This window comes from Octopus bimaculoides, chromosome 1, assembly GCF_046866305.1.
Source record: "Octopus bimaculoides isolate indiv1 chromosome 1, ASM4686630v1, whole genome shotgun sequence".
NCBI lineage: Eukaryota > Metazoa > Mollusca > Cephalopoda > Octopoda > Octopodidae > Octopus > Octopus bimaculoides.
Window position 1 is genome coordinate 167,152,850 of NC_142928.1, and position 9,112 is coordinate 167,161,961.

Genomic DNA, 9,112 nt, shown 5'->3' on the forward strand with positions numbered 1-9,112 from the left:
CGTCATAAACACAATCTAGAAAGATGAAAACATTTTTGAACTAGGCGAAAGATACTTAAATCCAACTCTCGAACACGCGAGCGCGCACAGGCGCATATATACACATGCAATTGCACGTATACACGACAACGTACATGCAGATAGCGCTACGTGCAAATGGGTATGCGTGTCTGTGTGCCTGTGTGTGCGTATCCATATCAACATGTCTTCTTAACGGTAGATATGTGTGTGTACGTGTGTCTGTCTCTCTCTTGCTCTCTCTGTATATATATGTATATATAGAGAGAAACAGAGAGGGAGAGAGACAAAGAGAGGGACAAAGAGTAGTTAAAGCCAACTCCATGCGCGTTGAATGGCTGTTGTTTTTAGAATAGACTTCATTTATCTCACCCGCCTTACATCATTTTCGTACCAAGGAGAAAAGTTCGTTTGTTTTAATTTTATTTTTATTTTTAAAAGCAACGGCCATTCAACACGCACTGAGTTGGCTTTAACTGCTCTTTCTCCCTCTCTTTGTCTTGATGTATATATGTATATATATATATATATATATATATATATATATATATATATATATATATATATATATATATATATATATATATATAATTTGCCGTTATCGGCCCAGCGACAGATTAGAAACCGTGTTTGAATGTGGATAAAGAAGTGTTACTTCTCCCTCTTTCAATTTGGCCAAGTGTCTTCAACTATAGCCCCGGGCCGACCAAAGCCTTGTGAGTGGATTTGGTGGACGGAAACTGAAAGAAGCCCGTCATATGTGTGTGTGTGTGTGTGTGTTTGTGTGTGTGTGTGTGTTTGTGTGTGTGTGTGTTTGTTTGTGTGTGTGTGTGTGTGTGTATACACACACACACACACACACATACACGCGCACACTCACATATATATACATATATATGTATATATATATATACATATATATATGTATTCATATATATTTATACATACATACATATATATATATATATATATATATATATATATATATATATATATATATGCACACACACGTATATATATATACATACATATACGCGTGCGTGTGTGTTCTACAAATGGATGTTCGTCTCACCAAAAGACTTCTAAATTTTCTAGACTGTGTTTATGACGTCATAATATCGGTGTCGTTTGTCCAAAAAATTTACAGTCTTTCTCGACCTTTCGCAGCGATTAGAGACCAGGTTTTGTGTTTGTCTCTGTGTATGTGTGTGTGTTTTGTGTGTGTGCGCTCGCGTGTATGGGTGTGTGTGCGGCAGGGACACAAATATGTAAAGACCTGTATGATATCAATAATCTTCGCCTGATTTTTAGAGTTTATTGGGTTGTTTGGGGTAAACTTGAGCTCTTAAACACCTGTAACACGCTGGTTGGTACCATAACGTAGTTACAAGGTGTACGGTAGTATTATACTGTAACCGTATGAACTTCTAATCAGATCATTTCAGTACAGGAAACCAGAAACATGTACAGGGAGGTCCGAAAGTCTTGTCACCCCCTACCAAAAAGTAATAAGAACGAAAGAGGAACAATATAATAATATCAAACATGTCCTAGTTTTAGTATATTCATTTCCATTGATACTGACACTGTCACACATCGAGGTCTGTATAAACACCATCATTTTCGTGGCACAAAATGTCCCGTGTGATATTTTACGAAGTTGTTGGTGTTCATACAGATGTGTAACAGTGAAAGTGAATATACTAAAACAAGTAAATGTGTCTGATAAAACAAGTGCATGTGTCTGACGCTATTGTTCAGTGACCGGAAGTGTCTGACGTGTGGGTTTATGCCGAACAACTGATGTCAGGTGGAGGAAGAGTACAGCTGTCGACTGAATCTATAGTGAAAATTAACCCATCGGATTTCTTAACGAAAGAAGGTAAGAATTGTTTTCTCTCTGTAGTAGCAGCTGCGTGAGGGATTATATGGACGACAAGAACGAAAGGAATAAGGTCAGGCACCTTCATCTCTGGCCCTAATCTGGTGAATTTTTTCATCTTCCACCTAAAAATACAAATAGGGCTGGAGAGGGGATGTTTGACTGAAGACATGTTTGGAAAAAGATGGAAGAATGTCGCACGAATGTTGGGCATGAAAGGCTTCGCGTGAATGCGATATGGTTTGAAAACCCAGGTCAGTCGTAAGGCGGGGTTCGTGGGGTCCGTTATAGTCCCGCCTCCACTCCATCTGTTATGTCTTATTGTGTCCTATCATCATTTGTATTATGTATGTTTCTAGAATGTTTAAGAGGACCCCAATCGCATTTCTTGTAAAATCATTCGATTTCATTGTGCTGTCCCTTCTATGTATGTCCTTATGGATAATAAAAAATTAAGAAACGTTAGCACGCTGGCCGAAATGCTTAGCAGTATTTCGCCTGTCTTTACGTTCTGAGTTCAAATTCTGACAAGGTCAACTATGCCTTTCATCCTTTCGGGGTCGATAAATTAAGTACCAGTTGCGTACTGGGTCGATCTAATCGACTGGCCTCCTCCCTCAAAATTTTAGGCCTTGTGCCATGAGTAGAAAAGATTATTATATTATCAGCCGATTTTTCTTAGTACTTTTTGGTTGGGAGTGAGAAGACTTTCAGACCACCCTATATTTCACTTTTGATATATTCACGGACAATATTTTCCTGTAAACAGTTGTGCGACTGTAAAGAGAATGCGACATTAAGTAACAATGAAAAGTGCTAGACACGAAATAATCCTTTCTATTTACGCACGATGTCTGAAATTTTGTGGGAAGGTTCCAGCCGATTACATCGCCCCCGTTGTTCAACTGTAGCACTTATTTTCATCGATCCCGAAAGAATGAAAGGCAAAGTGGACCTCGGCAGAACTTGAACTCAGAACGTAAAGACGGACGAAATACCGCTAAGCATTTTGTCCGACGTGCTAAAGATTCTTATTTCTTTATTGCCCACAAGGGGCTAAACATAGAGGGGACAAACAAGGACAGACAGAGGGATTAAGTCGATTACATCGACCCCAATGCGTAACTGGTACTTAATTTATCGACCCCGAAAGGATGAAAGGCAAAGTGGACCTCGGCAAAATTTGAACTCAGAACGTAAAGACGGACGAAATACCGCTAAGCATTTTGTCCGACGTGCTAAAGATTCTGCCAGCTCACCGCCTTGCTAGACACGAAATATTGATTATTGAGCATATACTCACAGAAGTATGTCAAGAGGATAAAAATATAAACATGGTGAGTATTTTAATAAAAATTAAGTTTGTTGCTATCAAAATATCAGAGGCTCTTTTCAAGATATATCGTTATTAAAGCAAAATTCTTCATTAGATATTCGATATCCTGCATATATCTTTATTGTCGCAAACATGTGACCACATAAAGTTTTGGATCACAAATGTGTATCGGTTTGTGTCTCTGTGTATGTGCGTCTTTATGTATATTGTGTCTCTCTCCTTCACTCATTCTCTTTCGTTCAATTCCTCTTCCTGTGCCTTCCTCTATTTGTCTCTTTACATCAAACGCACATTCAAGCCTTTCTCTCTCTGCTTCTCCCTCTTCTTCCTCCTCTCTTTCTCTCTCATTTTCTATGTGTGTGAGTGTATATAACGCAAACTTATATACACATTGTATATGCATATACAATAAATCTTATGTATATGCATAAAATGACTGAGAATCTACGAGGGTAGAACTACAATTTAACGAGACATGATAAGATTCATAGCCGTAACAACTTGCTATTTTGTGTGAATATGTATGCAAGAACCAACTATGAAACCACATTCAATCAAATCACTCACAACTTATCATTTCATATTTATATGTACAATTGATTCTCCCATAGGATTCACAAATTCAAGGATATGTTGTTAGAATTAGCAGCCAAGTACTCTCATCTTGCTATATAGGTATACTTGTACACAAACACACATGCACGCACACATACACGAACGCATACACACATACACACACACGCACCCACAGGCACATAGACACAAACGCATACGTACTTACATTCATAAATACATTACATACATACGTACGTACACACAAACACACACAACACACTTATACGCACAACACATACACCACATATGTTCTTCTCATTTTAATTTAGAGTAAATTTTGGCCGGCCACCAATTTGGTAGCAAGCAAAGTATCTTGTTTTAACCTTCATCTTTTAAATCTTAAGAAGGTCCTGCAGATTTTTATAGTTCCAGTTATCGTGATCATTTGTAGCATATGATGAATTAAGAATTTGCATTCCCTCCTACAAGATCCCAAGTTCAGCCATACTTTGTTCCAGACAGGTTGATATACATCTTGTTGCTCTAATGGTAATAGGTATGAAACTAAAAGTATATCTTAGGTACTGAATTTGCAAACTCCTTATCCAACGTACATAGATGTCCTCTTTGTACTTGTATTTTTCTAATTACATTCATGTCCAGATGCAGATAATTTACACAGCAGAACATATCTTTTATGGTACTACACAACAATATCTGACCGGTTGTGTTTTAACTTGGTGGCTGTTTTAATTTCTAAGTCACACTAATATTCTTGAGCCAATGAAGCACACCACTGTAATATTGTTCAACGTGCTATGTATAGTTAGGGACTTCTTAACAGCGTCATAGGCCTCGGACAAATTAATGCAGTGGGCCCTATAATATTCATATACTGACAGCAAGCCACAGCAGGCATTAATCAGAATTGTGTCCCGAGAACTGTGAGCCCCACCCCCAGGCAACTCTCCATTGTATCTATACCTTCAGACGGCACTAGGAATAGTTGTTATATGTATATGTATATGTGTGTATACACTGGGAATAGTATACACTGGGAATAGTATACACTGGGAATAGTTGTTATATACATATGTGTATACGCATACGTGTGTAAGCCACAAACTTGTACCACTGATCTGTTGTACAATCTTTGCGAAATAATCCTTTCTGCTTTTCGCACAAAGCTTCAAATCACCCAGAGCACGCTTTTGTGCTTGTAATGAAAGAATGAAGGATCTTCAACAGGAGATATCTACCTGATGTTCTGGGTCAACAGAAAGGGCGGGGTCATGTTCAACCACTAGGGTTATGAGTAATCTTCTAACTACATTATTCTTGAATGAATGTATCCATAAATTAAGATCCTTGCATATACAAATGAATTATATTATACACATACATATACACATACATACATCGTCTCGCCTCACTGTCTACTAGATAAGCGGGCGGGACGCACGCTTGACACAGATCTAAATGAGAGTACGAAATAGTCTCGTAATGTTTATTAGGATATGATGTACATGTGCATTGGTAGCGTAGCTAGAGGTAAACTGGGGGTGATCCGACTCGGATGTCGCATTTATGTGGGCGGAACCTTTTGGACTGCTGTATAAATCTGTATAAGCTTGGCGCCCGGGGGGAAAAAACTTAAGGGCTGCCCCGTGCGGCACACACCCTAGCTATAACACATATGTATATATGTGCGTGCCTATGTGTGCGTGTGGTGTGTGCGCGCGCGTATGTAAATATATATGAATGTATACATATATGAATCTATACATATGTGTCTATACACATACATAAATTTGTGTATATATTTCTGTATATATGTATAGGTATGTATGTATGTATACATGTGTGTGTATGTGTGTGTGTTTGTGTAAGTGTGTATGTGAATGAGTGTGTGTGTGTGTGTGTGTGTATGCGTGTGTGTGTGTGTGTGTGTGTGTGTTCAGAACAAATTTTACTCAAAACGGAAAAAATTTACGAAAGATAAAAAGAAATTAGTTCTGCGCGATCTGTGACGTAAAGACTAAGGAACAGTGTCATTGCACATTAGTTGAAAACAATGTTAATTTAATCAACGCAAACAAATAATATTTAACTATACATCTATAATATAGCAAATAAATAGAGGAAAAAAATATCCCCAAATATATAATTAATTCATTAAATTATATATATATTGACAGATATATTTTAGGGTATTTTTTCTTTTCTCTTCAGAAAACTTTCAGATAAATTATCGTATGTTTGTTTTCCTTTGGTTATGATTTACCTATGTTTTTTTTTTTTAACAAATAGGAATCGTCTTACTTTCAACAATACTATCTTAATAGGTTAACTGTCTTTAATGATAGTCTTGAATGAAATGAACTCGAAACCGCACAGTTACAAATCGATGTTTTTAACTGCACAAGCACGTCGGCGTCTATATCTATCATATATACATACACACACACACACACATATACATATATATATATATATATATATATATATATATATATATATATATATATATGTGTGTGTGTGTGTGTGTGTGTGTGTGTGTGTGTGTGTGTGTGTGTGTGTGTGTGTATACACACACACACACCTATTGGAAATGGATGCGTGGCGTTCAATCAAAGAATAATATAAATAATATATATGTATATATGTACATATATGTATATATATATATATATACATATATGTATATATGTACATATATATATATATATATATATATATATATATATATATATATATTCATGTCTTGCAAACGACTCGCACATGCAAGTGCTACCAGTCGAGAACTCCGCATACCGGAAGCCAGCAAGTGTATGGGGTCATCAGGAGAGAATGCGCGCCGTTTCAGGGTATATATATATATATATATATATATATATATATATATAAACATGTACATAGATAACCACACAGAGAGCGATGTAAAGTTCAACTAGTTTCGTCTTTCTTAAGACTCATGAGGGATCGTTCAAGTATTCTGGCAGATTTTACACCCAGCTGCCAAATTTCCTTGATTGATTCACAGGTTAAATTCTTACAACCTAACTAGATGTATGCTTCTTAAACATATTGTGTGTGATATACATATAAACCGTGGAGGTGCAATGGCCCAGAAGTTAGGGCAGCGGACTCGCGGTCGTAGGATCGCGGTTTCGATTCCCAGACCGGGCGTTGTGAGTGTTTATTGAGCGAAAACACCTAAAGTTCCACGAGGTTCCGGCAAGGGATGGTGGCGAGCCCTGCTGTACTCTTCCACCACAACTTTCTCTCACTCTTTCTCCCTGTTTCTGTTGTACCTATATTTCAAAGGGCCACAATGTGTCACGCTGAATCTCCCTGAGAACTACATTAAGAGTGCACATCTCTGTGGAGTGCTCAGCCACTTGCACGTTAATTTCACGAGCAGGCTGTTCCGTTGATCGGATCAACTGGAACCCTCGTTGTCGTAACCGATGGAGTGCCAACAACAACATATAAACCACACACTCACGTATACATACATATATACACACTCGACCCCTAAATCTCGGTTAGAAACCGGTTCTTTCTCTATTGGCAAGAAATCTTGAAGTAAAACTGGATAATAACATAAGAAAATTAGTTACGCTTGCATACATTTCTTTGTACCAATAAAAACACAATCACATACATATGTGTGTGCACATGTGTGTATGTGTGTGAGCGTATATATGTATCCATGTGTGTATATATAAAGGTTAAAAACCCCCTCCGTGAGATTGAACCTAGAAAGTTCCCCTCTCAGGCACTAGCCCGGGCAAGGTTATTTATGGTAGACCAGCAGTCGCCCATGCCTCCCAGCCTCTCTTCTCTATGCCACTGATGTTATCCAAGTCAAAGGCATAGGCCGATACAGATTGGCACTCAGTGAACTGGAGCAACGTGAAATAAAGTATCTTGCTCAAGGACACAGCATACATCCCGATCCGGGAATCGAATTCGCTACCTCATGATTGTGAGGCCAACCCTCAAGCTACTGAGCCATGAGCCTTCTCACACGTATGGGCGTGTGGTGTGTATATATATATATATATATGTGTGTGTGTGTGTGTGTGTGTGTGTGTGAGTGTGTACATTTGTATTATACACACACACATATATATATATATATATATATATATATATATATATATATATATATATATATATATATATATATATATATATTATATATTTATATAATAAACATATATATACATAGATATATATAGACATATATATATGTATATATATATATATATATATATATATATATATATATATATCCATATATATGCATATATGTGTATGTATATGTACGTATGTTTGTGTATATATGTACACACGCATTGCATTACGTGTCTATATATATATATGCAAATATATTTGTTGCGGTTGTGTGTGTCGGGAGCTGTATGCGTGCGTGTATGTATGTGCGTGCGTGCGTGTGTGTGTGTGTGCGTCCGTCCGTGTGTGTGTGTTTGTGTGCGTGCGCGCGTGCGTGTGCATATTATACACGTTCGATCGTAAATTCATCATATCAGATCTGAGAATCGCTTTTGGTATTAGGCTAAAATACGACATACAGCAGTAGAAGAGGACTGCATTTGGAAGGCTCCTCGAATTGGAGATTTAAAGAAACACCAATCAAACAAATGAATACAAAATTTAAAAAAAGCAAAACAAAAGACATTGCCGAGATCTTCACACACCAAACATTGCACAAGTTTCTTTCTTTCTCATTATTAGAATTCCAACTGGGGTTCTCTTGTTGCTGCTATTCTCACTGATCTTAAGTGGTAAGCTACGGCAGGTGGAATACTTAAGACATTTTTTTTTTATTTCGTATTGTTTTGGTCTTTGTTTTATACTTTTGCTTGTTATTTTTCATATTATTTTTTACTTTCTGCTGTTGTTGTTCTTTTTTTTTTTTTGATGGTGTGGGTGGTGAGGTTCTTGTTGTTATTCTCATGTGTGTGTATATATATATTTGTTTTGTATTTTTCTTTTTTTGTTATAGATATGAATGTTGTTATTGATGATGGTGTTGTTGATGTTTCCCCACCTACTCACCCAGTTCTTTATCATATAACATTTCGACAAGAAAAGAAAACACTTACACACACACTCACACACACACACACACACACACACACACACACACACACACACACACACACAGGCACGCACGCACGCACATACACACACACACATACACACACACATGCATAAAAACATATATACAAGCATGTAGGCTCAAACATGCAAAGAAACGAACTCGTGCATCCACATACATGCAGGCACAC

The 9,112-nt window shown here is 37.3% G+C and overlaps 1 long non-coding RNA gene across 1 annotated transcript in view; it reads left to right on the top strand.

Moving 5' to 3' along the window:
* Positions 1-1,169: 1,169 nt before the first annotated feature.
* The window catches only part of LOC128249959 (uncharacterized), a 39,031-nt gene continuing 31,088 nt past the window's right edge, over positions 1,170-9,112 (top strand). Inside the window, exon 1 of the long non-coding RNA XR_008266107.2 lies at positions 1,170-1,900. This is a non-coding gene — a long non-coding RNA (uncharacterized LOC128249959). The remainder of the gene's footprint in view (positions 1,901-9,112) is intronic.